At 48.1% G+C, this 17,510-nt stretch overlaps 1 protein-coding gene across 3 annotated transcripts in view; it reads right to left on the minus strand.

The window, feature by feature from the left end:
- WDTC1 (WD and tetratricopeptide repeats 1) overlaps positions 1 to 13,524 on the minus strand; it is a 78,290-nt gene extending 64,766 nt beyond the window's left edge. For 2 of the 3 annotated variants that reach the window (XM_037984516.2, XM_007979848.3), the window contains exon 1: positions 13,205 to 13,524. The gene's annotated coding sequence lies outside the window, so the exon portion shown is untranslated. The remainder of the gene's footprint in view (positions 1 to 13,204) is intronic. The other variant, XM_007979849.3, reaches the window with a different exon arrangement.
- Between the last annotated feature and the right edge of the window lie 3,986 nt (positions 13,525 to 17,510).

The raw sequence follows: 17,510 nt of genomic DNA on the forward strand, positions 1-17,510 counted from the left end.
AGGAGAATCACTTGAACCCGGGAGGCAGAGGTTGCAGTGAGCTGAGACTGCGCCATTGTACTCCAGCCTGGGCAAAAAGAGCAAAACTCCATCTCACAACAACAACAAAAAAAAAAAAAAAAAGAAAGAAAATGTGATACATGTACACCATGGAATGACCATGCAGCCATAAGAAAGAATGAGATCATGTCCTTTGCAGGAACATGGATGGAGGTGGATACCATTATCCTCAGCAAACTAAAGCAGAAACAGAAAAACAAATACAGCATGTTCTCACTTATAAGTGGAAGCTAAATGATGAGACCTCATGGACACAAAGAAGGGAACAACAGACACTGGAACCTACTTGAGGCTGGAGGGTGGGAAGAGGGAGAGGATTAGAAAAAATAGCTATTGGGTACTAGGCTTAGTATCTGGATAACAAAATAATCTGCACAACAAACCACCATGAAATGAGTTTACCTATATAAAAAAACTGCACAAGGCCGGGCGCGGTGGCTCACACCTGTAATCCCAGCATTTTGGGAGGCCCAGGCAGGTGGATCACTTGAGGTCAGGAGTTCAAGACCAACCTGGCCAACATGTTGAAACCTCGTCTATACTAAAAATACAAAAATTAGCCGGGCATGGTGGCAGGCGCCTGTAATCCCAGCTACTCAAGAGGCTGGGGCAGAAGAATCGCTTAAACCCAGGAGGCAGGGGTTGCAGTGAGCAGAGATCATGCCACTGCATTCCAGCCTGGGCAACAGAGGGAGACAGTCTCAAAATAAATAAATAAATAAAATAATAATGCAGAAACAGGCTGGGTGCGGTGGCTCATGTCTGTAATCCTAGCACTTTGGGAGGCCAAGGCAGGAGGATTACTTAGGCCCAGGAGTTTTAGGCTGCAGTGAGCTATGTTTGTGGCACTGAACTCCAGACTGGGCGACAGAGTGAGACCCTGTTTTAAAAAAAAAAAAAAAAAGACCAGGCACGGAGGCTCACGCCTGTATTCCCAGCACTTTGGGAGACTGAGGTGGGCAGATCACCTGAGGTCAGGAGTTCAAGACCAGCCTGGCCAACATGGTGAAACCCTGTCTCTACTAAAAATACAAAAATTAGCCAGGCGTGGTGGCAGGCACCTGTAATCCCAGCTACTTGGGAGGCTGAGGCAGAATTGCTTAAATCTGGGAGGCGGAGGTTGCAGTAAGCCAAGATATGCCATTGCACTCCAGCCTGGGTGACAGAGCAAGACTCCATCTAAAAAAAAAAAAAAAGAAAGAAAACACATGTCCATACAAAAAGTTGTACATGAATACTCAGAGCAGCATTATTCATAATAGCCCAAATTAGAAACAACCCAACAATCCAAACGGCCATCAATTGATGAATAAATAAATACAATGTGGTTAATATCCACTGTAATGGAATATTATGCAGCCATAAAAAGGAATGAGGTACTAATTCATACAACATGGAAGAAACTTCAAAACATTCTGCTAAGTGAAAGAAGCCAGTCACAAAAGACCACACACATTGTATGATTCTATTTAAGTGAAATGTCAAGAATAGGAAAACTTACAGAGACAAAAAGAGATGGGAGTGTTAGCTCAGGGGAGGAATGTGATAGCTCAGGGATAAAAATGTTTTGGAATCAGATAGTGGTGACAAGTTGCACAACTTTGTGACTATATTAAAACCAATGTATTGTATAATTTCTAAGAGTCGATTTTGGCCGGGCGTGGGGGCTCACGCCTGTAATCCCAGCACTTTGGGAGGCCGAGGTGGGCAGATCACGAGATCAGGAGATCAAGACCATCCTGGATAACATGGTGAAACCCCGTCTCTACTAAAAATACAAAAAATTAGCCGGGCATGGTGGCGGGAGCCTGTAGTCCCAGCTACTCGGGAGGCTGAGGCAGGAGAATAGTGTGAACCTGGAAGGCAGAACTTGCAGTGAGCCGAGATCGTGCCATTGCACCCCAGCCTGGGCGACAGAGTGAGACTCTGTCTAAAAAAAAAAAAAAAAAAAAAAATTCGATTTTATGGTACGTGAATTATATGTCAATAAAGAAATACCTTAAAACCCTTTCTTGGCCGGGCACAGTGGCTCACGCCTGTAATCTCAGCACTTTGGGAGGCCAACGTGGGTGGATCACGAGGTCAGGAGTTCGAGACCAGCCTGGCCAACATGGTGAAAGCTTGTCTCTACTAAAAATACAAAAATTAGCTGGGCATGGCGGCAGGCGCCTGTAATCCCAGTTATGCACGAAGCTGAGACAGGAGAATCTTCTGAACCCAGGAGGTGGAGGTTGCAGTGAGCTGAGATCGCGCCATTGCACTCCACCCTGGGTGACAGGGCAAGACTCCATCAAAAAAGCAAAACAAAAAACAAAATAAAACAAAAACCGCTTTTCTCTACCTCAAAATCACAGGCTATGAAAAGAAAATTTCATTCTTAGCCTTTCCTTCATCTGTTTCCTACCTTGAGCTATGGTTATTTATGTGGCTTCTCTTTCTAAGAAGATTAAAAGCATGCTGAGGGCCTGCTCTTCATCCGATTCATCCATTGATCCCCCCGGTCTTCCAGGAGTGATGTAAGCTTAGTAGGCATCAATAAATATTTGCTGAATGAATAATGGCATGACTACCTTGCATACATACAATGTTTTATAGCTATCAAAGTACTTTTGTTCAAACTTTTAATTTGAACTTTGCAACAATCCTTTGAGGAAGGTAGAAAGCTAATATAACGCTGCTATGAATAATGCTGCTATGAATATTCATGTACAATAATAATCTCCATTGAATAAGGGAGAACTGAAGCAGAACACTATATGGTACTGAGGAAGAAGCACTGGATTGGGAGATCTAGGGTCTTGTGCTCCAGGCCAGCCTCTGCCTTTATCTGGCTGTATGACCGAGTGAGGCATTTTGCTCTCTCAGTCTATTCTGCCATTTGTAAAAAGAGAGGTGGACTCTGAAATAAGCTACAAAACCTCTTCCAATGACACTAGCCTGCGATTTTAAGTAGACACTACTGGTTAGCAGCAAACCAGAGATGGAACCTAAAACATCTGTATTCTCTTTTCTCTGGACATGCTACCTCCCATAGCAGGGACGTGCCCCCAACCAGGGTGACAACTGACCCCCTTTCAACATTCTGAATTACGCAAAGATGTATGCAAGTTTCCTTTCACTCTATTTATAGTGGTTCTATTGGAGCAATCCTACAAAAAAGATGAAAGATGCAACGAAGTGAGGACTGAACTTCACTTTCAATGCATAAAGGTCATTGGAAATAGCATAAGGCCAGGTGTGGTAGCTCATGCCTGCAATCTCAGTGCTTTGGGAGGCCAAGGCAGGAGGATCACTTGAAGGCCAGGAGGTCGAGAGCAGTCTGGGCAACAGAGTAAGACCCTGTGTCTACAAAAAATTAAAAAAAAAAAAAATTAGCCAGGCATGGTGGCACACTCCTGTAGTCCTAGCTACTAGGAAGGCTGAGGCAGGAGGGAGGAGGGAGGACTGCTTAAGCCCAGGAGTTTGAGATTATACTGAGCTATGATTGTGCCTCTGCACTCCAGCCTGTGTGACAAAGTGAGGCGCTGTCTCAAAAACAAAACAAAACAAAACAAAGAGCACAATAAAATGAAGAGTGTAGCTGTGGACCTAACAGATCTTAGGTTCAAATCCCAGCTCTGCCACCTATTTTCTGTCTGACTTGACATTTCTTTAAAAAAATTTTTTTTTTCTTTTCTACATTTCCTATGTCTCTTCATCTTTTTAATTTTTTTTAAAAAAAAATTTATTTGTTTTGAGACAGGGTCTGGCTCTGTCACCCAGCCTGGAGTGCGGTAGCATGATCTCAGCTCACTGCAACCTCCGCCTCCTGGGCCCAAGAGATCCTCCTCTCCCAAGTAGCTGGGACCACAGGCATGCGCCACCACATCTGGCTAATTTTTGCATTTGTTTTTGTAGAGATGGAGTTTCACCATGCTGCCCAGGCTGGTCTCGAACTCCTGGGCTCAAGTGATCTGTCCATCTCAGCCTCCCAAAGTGTTGGGATTACAGATGTGAGTCACCGTGCCAGATCCTGATTTGACATTTCTAAACCTCAGTTTCCTAATCTGATAATACCTACCTCTGCAGAGTGAGGAGGAACAGAAGCACTTGCATGTAAAATGCCTGACACTGATCCTATTAAATAATATTTATTGAATATTCTAACATTTTACAAGTGTCATCTCATCGACTCCTCATAAAAATCCTATGAGACAGGTGCTATTGTTATCCTCATCTCACAGATGCAGGATCTGAGACACAGAAAAGTAAAGTTGCCAAAGTTACACAGTTCTTAGACAGAGAGTCAATCTATACAGTCTGACTCCAGGGGCCAGGCCAATGGCCACTAAAAAATAATTACTTGGCCGGGCGTGGTGGCTCACACCTGTAATCCAGCACTTTGGGAGGCCAAGGCGAGCATATCGTTGAGGTTAGGAGTTCCAGACCAGCCTGGCCAACATGGTGAAACCCTGTCTCTACTAAAAATACAAAAATTAGCCAGGCACGGTGGCAGTCGCCTGTAATCCCAACTGCTTGGGAGGCTGAGGCAGGAGAATCACTTGAACTTGGGAGGTGGAGGTTGCAGTGAGCCAAGGTCGAGATCATGCCACTGCACTTCAGCCTGGGCAACAGAGTGAGACATTGTCTCAAAAATAAAAATAAAAAATCACTGGCCAGGGAGCAGTGACTCACACCTGTAATATCAGTATCCACACAATTTCAGGAAGCTGCTGAAACTATGTCTCTTACCACTCCTTAGGGTTAAGCTGCCTTGACTCTGCTGATCTCAAACACAAATTTAAAGAGTGCCATTTCAGGGTCATGGACTAAGTTGGCACAAGGACAGTTTCTGGGAAAGGTCTGGCTGGTAGAATAGACTCATCACCAAAGCATCTTTAGGAAACTTCTTAGCCATCTTTGAGGCTCCTGGCTTAAATAATCCCATGTAGGACTAATTGAAGTTTTCTCTGTAGAAGAGAGATGCTTCTAAGCAATGCTTCACTTTCTGGGAAGTTTTAGATTAAAACTCACCTTGATGTCTCCTCCCCCACCCAGCAGGCTCTGTATTGCTGTTTGAGCTTTTAAGAGACAGGGTCACCTGGGTGCGGTGGTTCATGCCTGTAATCCCAGCACTTTGGGAGGCCGAGGTGGGTAAATCACCTGAGGTCAGAAGTTCGAGGCCAGTCTGACCAACATGGTGAAACACTGTCTCTACTAAATACAAGAAATTAGCCGGGCATGGAGGTGCACGCCTGTAATCCCAGCTACTTGGGAGGCTGAGGCAGGAGAATTACTTGAACCCGGGAGGCAGAGGTTGCAGTGAGCCGAGATTGCACCATTGCATTCCAATCTGGGCAACAAGAGCAAAACTCCATCTCCATCTCTTAAAAAAAAAAAAAAAAAGAGAGAGAGAGAGAGAGAGAGACAGCATCTAGCTCTGTTCCCCAGGCTGGAATGGAATGTAGCACTATCACAGTTTACTGCAACTTTGAACTCCTAGGCTTAAGGGATCCTCCTGCCTCAGCTTCTTGAGTAGCTAGGATTACAGGCGCAAATCGCCATGCCTGGCTTATTTTTATTTGTAGAGATGGGGGTCTCACCATTTTGCCCAGGCTATTCTCAAAGTCCAGGCCTCAAACAATCCTCCCATCTCGCCCTCCCAAAGTGCTGGGGTACAAGTGTGAGCCATCTGGCCAGGCACAGTGGCTCATGCCCATAATCCCAACACTTTGGGAGGCCAAGGCAGGAGGATCACTTGAGGTCAGGAGTTTGAGAGCAGCCTGGCCAACATGGTAAAACGCCATCTCGACTAAAAATGCAAAAATTAGCCAGGTGTGATGGCACACGCCTGTAATCCTAGCTACTCAGGAGGCTGAGGCAAGAGAATCACTTGAACCCAGGAGGCTGAGGCTGCAGTGAGCCGAGATTGTACCACTGCACTCCACCTTGGGTGATAGAGCGAGATGCTCAAACAAACAAACAAAAAAACAGTGTGAAGCATCACACCCAGCCACTTGTTTGAGCTGTGTGAAAATTTTTTCTGGATGTTTTCAGAACTTTGTTTTCCAGTGATCATAGCTAATTTTCCTGTCTGCTCTTAGGCCCCACAATTACCTTAAGATAGTGGAAGGAAACAGAGAAAAGGAAGCATATTTGATAATGCTATACTCTCTCACTATTTAAGAGTATCTGCAGTCTTGGATTTTGCTTTAACTTTCATCCTGACAACTCCTACCTCAATTCAAAATATCTCTTGTAGAGAAGGCTCTGGAGTTTCATCCTCTAACTCTACTACTAGCTGCAAGGTCAAGGAAAATTAAACCATTCAATTTAGAAATGGTTCCCTTCTAACTCAGTGACAGTTGTGTTACATCCAGATGTGACTGAAAAGGGAACCAGGTAGGCCATCAGCACCCAAACACTCGAGCCTCAACTGATGAAGCTCCCTGACCAGGAAGGCCTAGCTCCCATTCTCAGGAAGGCTCCCTAAGAGGTTCAGGGATAAGCAGTTTTATAGAATTTGGGGGTCATGAAAAAGGACAAAATTGTACAAAAGTCCTGATCCAAACGCTGACCTCAACAGCCTCTGGAGAGCTCCCTGGGCAAGGTCTGATCCTGTTCCCCACCCCACCCCCAAGAAAATGGGGTTAATACCTCCCCAGATGGCTACAGGGAGGATTAAGGGTCATTATTCTTGGCACCGAGCTCTGTCACAGCTCCAGCAGTTGTGACCTTGTATCCTAAAAGAAGATAATAAACACAAAAATGCCAACGGTGACCCTCAAATCTGGTTCTGCAGTAGTAGCTGAGAATTTTCTTTGCACAGGGCCTATGACACTGCCTCCTATACACTCTGGCCTTTTGACTGCATCCTCCCCTTATTCAGGCTTAAAGTTTGTTTTGTTTTGTTTTTTTGAGATGGAGTCTCACTCTGTCGCCCAGGCTGTAACACAGTCTTGCGATCTCAGCTCACTGCAACCTCCACCTTCTGAGTTCATGCGATCTCCTGCCGCAGCCTCCCAAGTAGCTGGGATTACAGGCACCTGCCACCACGCCAGGCTAATTTTTGTACTTTTAGTAGAGACCGGGTTTCACCATCTTGGCCAGACTGGTCTCAAACTCCTGACCTTAGGATCGACCCACTTCAGCCTCCCAAAGTTCTGGATTACAGGTGTGAGCCACCGTGCCCAGTCCAGGCTTAAAAGTTTTTAAGGTATTAGTCATCAATGCTAAAAAGGCCTTCAAGGAGTCAGCAGCTATTACTTAATAGCACATGGGCCCCAGAACTCTCAGGGTTACATGTAGACCTGAATTTACCCAGAAGAAGCCGACTAAGTGGTACCCCTTTACATCCAAGACCTGGCTCTTGAGGGCAATCCGTGAGGTCTAGTAAAAAGGATATATTTCATCATTTAGTTCTCACAAACCCACTACAAAGTAGGTACTACAACAAGCCTCATTTTATAGGTGAAACTATAGCTCTGAGAGGATACATGATTGACCCTAGATCACACAGCTAAGGAAGAGACATGGGTTCAAATATCAGCCCTACACTACTAGCTGTGTAACCTCCAGCATATTCCTTAACTCTCTAGCCTCAATTTCTCATTTGTAAAGAGGGGATAATGGTAATACCTTTCTTCCAGGGGAGTTCTGAAGGTTACAAGATACACTGCAGAAAAAGTAGGGCTGGGCCTGGTGGCTCACGCCTGTAACTCCAGCACTTTGGGGGGCCAAGGCGAGTGGATCACCTGAGGTCAGGAGTTCGAGACCAGCTTGGCCAACATGGTGAAACCCCATCTCTACTAAAAAAAATACAAAAATTATCTGGGCATGGTGGCGTGTGCCTATAATCTCAGCTACTCAGAAGGATGAGGCAGGAGAATCGCTTGAACCTGGGAGGCGGAGGTTGCAGTGAGCCGCGATTGCGTGCACTACAGCCTAGGCAACAAGAGCGAAACTCTGTCTTAAAAAAAAAAAAAAGAGGCCGGGCGCGGTGGCTCACGCCTGTAATCCCAGCACTTTGGGAGGCCGAGGCGGGCGGATCACAAGGTCAGGAGATCGAGATCATGGTGAAACCCCGTCTCTACTAAAAATAGAAAAAATTAGCCGGGCGCAGTGGCGGGCGCCTGTAGTCCCAGCTACTCGGGAGGCTGAGGCAGGAGAATGGCGTGAACCCGGGAGGCAGAGCTTGCAGTGAGCCGAGATTGCGCCACTGCACTCCAGCCTGGGCGACAGAGCGAGACTCCGTCTCAAAAAAAAAAAAAAAGAAAAGAAAAGAAAAAGTATCTAGCAAGTGCCTGGTATATACTAAATATTCAATACATGTTAGTTTTTTGGTTTTTTTTTTTTTTTTTTTTTTTTTTTTGAGACAGAGTCTCACTCTGTCCCCCAGGCTGGAGTGCACGTGATCTTGGCTCACTGCAACCTCCGCCTCCCAGGTTCAAGCAATTCTCACGACTCAGCCTCCCAAGTAGCTGGGATTACAGGTTTGTGCCACCACGACTGGCTAATTTTTTGTATTTTCAGTAGAGACAGGTTTTGCCATGTTGCCCAGGCTGGTCTCCAAGTCCTGAGCTCTGCCCACCTCGGCTTCCCAAAGTGCTAGGATTACAGGCATGAGCCACCACGCACCTGGCTTTTGTGTGTGTGTGTGTGTGTGTGTGAGACAGGGTCTCTGTTTCCCATGCTGGAGTTCAGTAGCACAGTCTTGGCTCACTGCAACCTCTGCCTCCTGCACTCAAGTGATCCCCCCACCTCAGATTCCCAGGTAGATGGGAATACAAGCACATGCCACCACACCTGACTGCTTGAGACTGCTCAAGCAGTCTGCCTACCTCAGTCTCCCAAGGTCCTGGGATTATAGGTTTGAGCCACCATGCCCAGCCTCCCTGTCTGTTTGATCTGTAAAACTTAACATGGCTTGGCATGGTGGCTCATACCTGTAATCCCAGCACTTTGGGAGGTCTAGGTGGGCGGATTTCTTGAGCCCAGGAGTTTGAAACCAGCCTAAACAACATAGTGAAACCCCATCTCTACAAAAAAATTAAAAAATTAGCCAGGCGTGATGGCACACACCTGTATTCCCATCTACCCGTGAGGCTGAGGCAGGGGGATCACTTGAGCCCAGGAGGCAGAGGTTGTAGTGAGCTAAGACTGCACTACTGTAACAGTCCCACCTGGGCAACAGAGTAAGAAGACCCTGTCTCAAAAAAAAAAAAAAAAAAGCCAGGAGCAGTGGCTCATGCCTGTAATTCCAGCACTTTGGGAGGCCGAGGCAGGTGGAACTCAGGAGTTTGAGACCAGCCTGGGCAACATGGCAAAACCCTGTCTCTACTAAAAATACAAAAAAATTAGCCGGGGCTGGGCGCAGTGGCTCACGCCTGTAATCCCAGCACTTCGGGAGGCTACGGCGGGCGGATCACCTAAGGTCAGGAGTTCAAGACCAGTCTGGGTAACATGGTGAAACCCTCTACAAAAACACAAAAATTTGCTGGATGTGGTGGTACATGCCTGTAATTCCAGCTACTCGGGAGGCTGAGGCATGAGAATCGCTTGAACCTAGGAGGCAGAGGTTGCAGTGAGCCAAGATCATGCCACTGCACTCCAGCCTGGATGACGAAGTGAGACGCTGTCTCAAAAAATAAATAAATAAATAAAATGTGGCAAACTCTCTGCTTGAATATCTGCAATGATGGGTAACTCACTCCTTCACAAGGCAGCCCATTTTGTTTTTAGAAAGCTACATTATCTCCTATTAAACCAAAGTCTACCCTCTTGGAAATTATGTCATTTAATCCTGAGATGCCTTCTAGAATCACAGAGAACATCCAGTTTCTTTTCCCCATGACAATTCTTCAGGTATTTGAATGAAGTATCATGTTCCCCCAGGCTCTTAGCCTTGGTCTTTTCAGTTCTTCCTCATGTGTCACAGTCCCAGAGGCAATTCAGTATCACAGAGCAGACAGACCTGGGTTTGAATTCCAATCCTTCCTCTTACTTGCTATGTGACCTTAAGCAAATTACTTAATCTCTCTGAATCTGTTTCTTCATAGGTATAATAGGGAAAATGATTCTCACTTCACAGGACAGTCATGAAGGTTACACTGGATAAAGTAAAAATACTAGCTAGCACTGAGCCCAAGATATACCAGGCCCTGAATAAAATGTCAGTCACTTTTTAGGACATATCCCAACTGGTAAATACCTCTCAGAGTAAATTAACCACACCAAGGAACCGGTTTCTTTCTTTTTTTCTTTTTTTTTTTTTTTTGAGACGGAGTTTCACTCTTGTTGCCCAGGCTGGAGTGCAATGGCATGATCACAGCTCACCGCGACCTCTACCTCCTGGGTTCAAGCGATTCTCCAGCGTTAGCTCCTGAGTAGCTGGGACTACAGGCGCGTGCCACCACGGCCAGCTAATTTTTTTGTATTTTTAGTAGAGATGGGGTTTCACTGTGTTAACAAGGATGGTCTTGATCTCCTGACCTCGTGATCCACCCACCTCAGCCTCCCAAGTGCTGGGATTACAGGCATGAGCCACTGCGCCCAGCCAGGAACTGGTTTCTAATAGCAATTGCCAGAACTTTGACTTTTGAAGAGATGATAGCTAAGAAAGTACAACCTAAGAGTTTTGTGAGCCCAGCAATCTGCAATGGCAGCCTAAAGATGCAGTGGAGCATCTGGAAAGGTGAGGCAGAAAGAAGAAAGGAAACAAAATAGATAACTAAACCAGTGACCCAAAGAAAACACAAGTATTACCAGATTACATGTTCTGTTTGACTTCCTCTCTGAGACTCAGAACTGCACATGTCAGCAACATTCCTTAATTTAAAATGAGAGAAGAGAGTGGTCATGGTGGCCGTGTCTGTAGTCCCAGCTACCAGGGAGGCAGAGGCGCAAGAATCCCTTGAGCTTAGGAGTTCGAGACCAGCCTGGGCAACAGAGTGAGACTCCATCTCAAAAAATAAAAATATAAGGAGAGGCCAGGCGCGGTGGCTCACACCTGTAATCCCAGCACTCTGGGAGGCCAAGGTGGGTGGATCACGAGGTCAGGAGTTCAAGACCAGCCTGGCCAAGATGGTGAAACCCCGTCTCTACTAAAAATACAAAAATTAGCCGGGCATGGTGGCAGACACCTGCAATCCCAGCTACTCGGGAGGCTGAGGCAGAGAACTGCTTGAACCCAGGAGGTGGAGGTTGCAGTGAGCGAGATCGTGCCACTGCACTTCAGCCTGGGCGACAGAGCAAGATTCCATCTCAAAAAATAAACAAATAAAATTTTAAAAAGGAGAGAAAAAATAAAAATAATTAAAGAACAAGTCATAGTCTAGATCTTCCTTAGCAGTTGGCCCCTCAAGATCCACAAATGTTTGGCAGTGGGCTTCATGATTTTCAGTTGTCTTTCCAAATCCTGAAGTCTAGGTGTGCAAAAACACCCTACATAAGATGCCCAATGAGTCAATACTGAACTCCTTCCAGCTAAAAAAAACTGCCAATTGTATGAAACTGGTAAATAATCATTAGCTTCGTCATCATAATCTTTACACGTGTTCTCTCTTTCCCTCATGACCCTCAGAGAAGGTGTCCCAGGCAGAAATATGGACTACTGCTCAATTATTCTGCAGAGTTGATCCAAAAGCACTGTTCCTTCAAATTGAGATAAGACTCGAACAGAAGTGCTCCCACAGAGGTCAAAAAAGAAAAGGAGAGCAGGACTCCAGACTTTAAGCAGCATGATCACAAACTATGACAGAAAAGGTCATTTCCTACCTGCCAGTGAAATACAACAACCTACAATGAAGAAATCTCAGTAAGTCTCAGACTCGGCCCAAAGGAGCTCCACGGTTACTCCCTGGTCTGTTAAAGAGGATCTGGCTATTACACTCAACAGCAAAAATTCAATTCAATCCCGCTAAAGATACAAGAATCACAAGGAAGAATAAGCCAGAACTCAAGACAGAAATAGCATTAAGTAGTTCCTTCAGTACAGTGAGCAGAAGCTGGCCACTTAACGACTGTAAAAGACACAGAAAAGCTTAGTAGGGACTACTGGGCATACCGGTGTCCTAGGTGGAGATTTCATAATGTCTTTGAATCAGAAGCTGCCCTCAAAAAGTTTTCTTCTCAAAACGGTTTCAGGCTTTGTTAGAAAGGGAAGGCTTCACTGCCACTTTACCCAGATCATCTACCCCATCCTTGGAATGAATGGGGAAGCTTCAGCCACCCCACCAGGCTCCTAAAATCACCAACTTGAGAGAAAAACCATAACGTTACTCTACCAGTACTTCAGGAGGTTAAAGAAAGTCACAGAAGAAAACAACTTTGGGGAAAACAGTCAAATTCGGCTGTTAGACATTACTCAAGGCCCCTGTACCTCTCCTCTAGAAACCCTGGAAGTACACCCGCAGAGGAGAGAGAGCCCAAGGCACCAAGCAAAGTCAACCAGGCTGGCAAGGGGGCGTCCCACTGCGGCTTTCAGTGCAAGAAGTGGATCCTGCTGGTTCGCAGTCTCTCTTCTATCTCCTCACTTCCTATTTACCCTTTGAAGTGGGTACTGAATGGCCCATTCCCAAGCAGAGGCCCTTTGTATACGGGGTGCTACAGTCGCCTGGTGGAAGCACCTTGGCAGAGTTCAGTCTGGTGCCAGGATGGGCCACTGAAGGCATCTGCGGTGGACACACACACACACACACACAGAGAGAGAGAGAGAGAGAGAGAGAGAGAGAGAGAGAGAGAGAAACAGAGAGAGCGAGCGAGAAACTAAGAGCAGGTCAGGTCGGCGTTGCCCTCCCGGCACTTACACCTGCCCCTTCTTCCTGACTCCGGCGCCAGATCAGATGTCAAACAAAAACTCCGCAAAAAAGTCCCGTGATGGAACGACTTCCACCTCTCCCTCCGCAGAGCCCCCTGGACTCCCACAGCCTCCCCCCGCGTCCCGACCAAACCCTCAGCCCCCACCCCGCCCCCGGACCACTCTGCCCTCCGCCCCGGCGAGGCCTGGCCCCTCTCGGGACACCCGGGGCCCCAAGACGGCCGGGCTCAGGCCCCCAGGCCGGTAGGGCTGGAGCCGGCCCAGAGAGGGCAGCCCGTGCGCCGGGGCTGCGGGAGCCAGTCCCAGCCTCGGCGCCCGCGGAGGGCAGGGGGCGGCGGCGACCAGTACCTGTCAGGTCTCTTTCCCCGACCGGCAGCGGCGCAACTTCAGGAGCCCATATCCGTCCGGGGGGGCGGCCCCTCTCCCGGGAGGTGGGGCGAGGATCCCGGGGAGGGGGCTGGGGGGCTCGAGCAGCTCTAGCCCCTTCCCATGCTCCCCGCCCGGCGCCTGGCCGGGGCCGGACAGCGCCTCCGCCCGCCCCTGCGCACCGCCTCACACCCGCGCTCACACACACTCACACTCCCTCGCGCGCTCTCACACACGCACTCCCCTCCCTCCTCCTCCTCTGTTTATCTCCTCCAGCTGTCTGGGGACCCAAGAGAAGCCCAGCAACGCGCCTGCGCCACGCAGTCTCCGCCTCCGCCCCGCGCCTCGCAGCCGGCGGGTAAGCTACGCAGACTGCGCCCGGCAGCTTCCAGAATGGCTAGCTAGGCCCCCCCACTTACCCCCCCGCGCCCGGTCAACGTCTGCTGCCGGCGGCGCCCACTAACCTGCTAGTGGGGGAGCCCCACACCGCTGTGGCCAATGGGCTTCGCCGCTCGCGGGACCGGCAGCCAGTGGGCGGGCGGGAAAGCTGGGCTAAGCCCCGGGGCACCCTGGGAGTCGTAGTTTTTCGCCGTCGAGGAGTTCCTGCCGCGCGGTCTCACCCCGCCTGGTTGCCATTAGTTACCCGGACGCACCTCCCAGCCCACCACCGGGTAAAACGCTCCTCACACTGCTTCTGGGACACCCGCTCACACGCTCGCCCACTGGCCCGCAGGCCCCCGCAAAGCCCCTTAAGAGCTCCTTAAGACTTACTCTGAGCCCCCGAATTGTGAGACCTCTCAGGCTAGGGCCCCGAGGGCTCTCCAGAACCGAGCCTCAGCCCACTCCTTCCTGCTCTGGGGGACTGCTGAAGTGGCACAGTCCTCACTCGCGTGTCCTGGGTCTTAAGGAAGAGGATGAAAGAGAATCGGTCTTACGCTGAGTAGCCTGGAGAGGAGTCAGCCACACACACTCTGGGTGCCCTCGGGGTGATGGGAGTGACTAGGTCCATCTGACCCTCGCCGAGTCACTGCTGCTCCCATCTCTGAGGAAAAGACGCAGTTCCAGCCTTGTAGAGTCCCAGGGCTGATGGAGGAGACACCCTCCTCTTTATTAAGGAAGTTCCCAAGGTGACAAGGGTGGTACTAAGCCTATCTTCTTAAGGCAGAGACCAGGCCCCACCCATGAAACTTCAAGTCAGAAAGGGAAGACAAGTGTCATCACCTTCTAACAAGGGAAACTTGTCACTCACCCATAGGGTGCCATTTGTCAGATACGATAATTCACTTTTATTTGCACTGGATTGGGTACAGTCCCTTAGCTAGGTACTATTGCTGTCTGTGTTTTGCAGAAAAAGAAAGAAGCTGAAGCAGAAAGGCTAAAAGCAACTTGCCCCCGGGGTCCTGATAAGTTGGCAAATTGGGAATTAGACCCAGATCTGCCTGACTCCAGAGTCTGAGCCTCTGAACACTGCCTGTCTTTCCTGTGAAAACCAGACAGCACCCGCTCTCAGTAAGGACTGAATATATGTATTTGGCATTTATAGTGTTTATCGCTCCGTATGTAGCTTGTTTCTTTTTTCCAATTCTGCTCACATCATGAGTACGAATTTTTCTTTTTTTTTTTTTTTTTTTTTTTGAGACGGAGTCTCGCTCTGTCGCCCAGGCTGGAGTGCAGTGGCACGATCTCAGCTCACTGCAAGCTCCGCCTCCCGGGTTCACGCCATTCTCCTGCCTCAGCCTCCCGGGTAGCTGGGACTACAGGCGCCCGCCACCTCGCCCGGCTAGTTTTTTGTATTTTTTAGTAGAGACGGGGTTTCACCGTGTTAGCCAAGATGGTCTCGATCTCCTGACCTCGTGATCCGCCCGTCTCGGCCTCCCAAAGTGCTGGGATTACAGGGTTGAGCCACCGCGCCCGGCCGAGTACGAATTTTTCTGTGAATACCTGAATACTCCCAGAGACAAAGGTAGTATTCTAGTTGCTGGTGATTTCTCCCCAAGGGAGATTTCTCCCCATTTAGAGGAGTAAGAACCTACCCTTGTGACATCAGCTCACAAAGTCTTTTATGCCTTTCTCCTAAAAAATGCTGTGGGTCATTCCCCCTGACCTCTCCCCCACAGCTGTTCCACTGAATATAAAAAATCATAGACTTTGGAACTAGAAGAAAGCTTTGAGATCATCTATCTCAAGCCTGCAGGTTCAGGCTGCAACCTTGGTTAGGGTCATTGGGTTAATTAAACTGAATAATAGCTAACATTTATTGAATACTTACCATGGGAGATAAGTGCTTACTAGTGGATTAAGAAACACTCCCGGACTGGGTGCAGTGGCTCACGCCTGTAATCCTAGCACTTTGGGAGGCCGAGGCTGGCAGATCACGAGGTCAGGAGATTGAGACCATCCTGGCTAACACAGTGAAACCCCGTCTCTACTAAAAATACAAAAAAATTAGCCGGGCATGGTGGCGGGCGCCTGTAGTCTCAGCTACTCAGGAGCTTGAGGCAGAAGAATGGTGTAAACCCGGGAGGTGGAGCTTGCAGTGAGCCCTGATCATGCCACTGCACTCCAGCTTGGACGACAGAGCGAGACTCTGTCTCAAAAAAAAAAGAAAAGAAAAGAAGCACTCCCACACTCCCGGCCAGGCCCAGTGGCTCACGCCTGTAATCCCAGCACTTTGGGAGGCCAAAGGCGGGTGGATGGCCTGAGGTTGGGAGTTCAAGACCAGCCTGGCCAGCATGGTGAAACCCCATCTCTACTAAAAATACAAAAATTAGCCAGGCGTGGTGGTGTGCGCCTGTAATCCCAGCTACTCAGGAGTCTGAGGCAGGAGAATAGTTGGAACCCAAGAGGCAAAGGTTGCAGTGAGCCGAGATCGCGCCACTGCACTCTAACCTGGGCGACAGAGCGAGACTCTGTCTCAAAAAAAAAAAAAAAAAAAAAGAAAAGAAAAGAAAAGAAAAAAGAAAGAAAGAAAGAAAGAAACACTCCTACAATCACATAGCTAGGAAGTGGTACAGTTGGGATTAAAGCCTAGACTATTCAAATCCAGAACCCCCATTTTTAAATCGTTTTAGCATCCTGTTTTTTGTGCCAGAGAACCCCCATTTTAAACTCTTGTTTAATGCTGGCAAGGTCACAGAGGATCTTAGATATACCGACAGAGAAGAGTGGGTGATGTTTCTGTGATGCCTAGCACAGTCTAGGGCACATAGCAGAAACTCAGTAAACATTTGTTGTCAGAATGAACTTTTGTTGGTAGAGACTGATGACAGGAAGAAGACTATTTTTTTTTAGATGGACTTGCTCTGTTGCCCAGGTTGGAGTACAATGGTGCAATCTCGGCTCACTGCAACCTCCTCCTCCTGGGTTCAAGCGATTCTCCTGTCTCAACCTCCCGAGTAGCAGGGACTACAGGTGCGCATCACGATGCCCAGCTAATTTTTGTATTTTTAGTAGAGATGGGGTTTCACCATAATTGGTCAGGCTGGTCTCGAACTTCTGACCTCAGGTGATCCACCTGCCTTGGCCTCCCAAAGTGCTGGGATTACAGGCATGAGCCACCTTGCTCCACTAGGAAGAAGACTATTAACAACTGCAGGTACTATTTATTATTTTCTAGTAGGTACTCACTCGTACTCTTACGCTTCCTTGAGTTTCTCTCTTTCTTCCTCTCTCTCCATGTAGCAGAGGCTTATACATAAATCTATACATATGTGTACACACACATATATATACATTAACACCCACTAACTCATTTGATTCTTCCAACCACGTTGTGAGTAAGGTATGATTCTTACTCCCATTATACCTAGAAGAAACAGAGACAGCCAGGCATGGAGGCTCACGCCTGTAATCCCAACCTTTTAGTTCCAGACCAGCCTGGGCAATACGGCAAAACCCTGTCTCTACAAAAAATATAAACATTGGCCAGGCGTGGTGGCTCATACCTGTAATCCCAGCACTTTGGGAGGCCAAAGCAGGCAGATCACCAGATCAGGAGTTCGAGACCAGCCTGGCCAACATAGTGAAACCCCATCTCTACTAAAAATAAAAAAATTAGCTGGGCATGGTGGCATTTGCCTGTAGTACCAGCTACTTGGGAGGCTGAGGCAGAAGAATCGCTTGAACCTGGGAGGCAGAGGTTGTGGTGAGCCAAGATCATTCCACTGCACTCCAGCCTGGGCAATAGAGCAAGACTTCATCTTAAAAAAAAAAAAAAAAAATTAGGGTGGGCATGGTGGCTGGGCCAGGTGTAGGTCATGGCTATAGTCCTATCACTTTGGAAGGCCGA

Source organism: Chlorocebus sabaeus, chromosome 20 (assembly GCF_047675955.1).
Source record: "Chlorocebus sabaeus isolate Y175 chromosome 20, mChlSab1.0.hap1, whole genome shotgun sequence".
Lineage (NCBI taxonomy): Eukaryota > Metazoa > Chordata > Mammalia > Primates > Cercopithecidae > Chlorocebus > Chlorocebus sabaeus.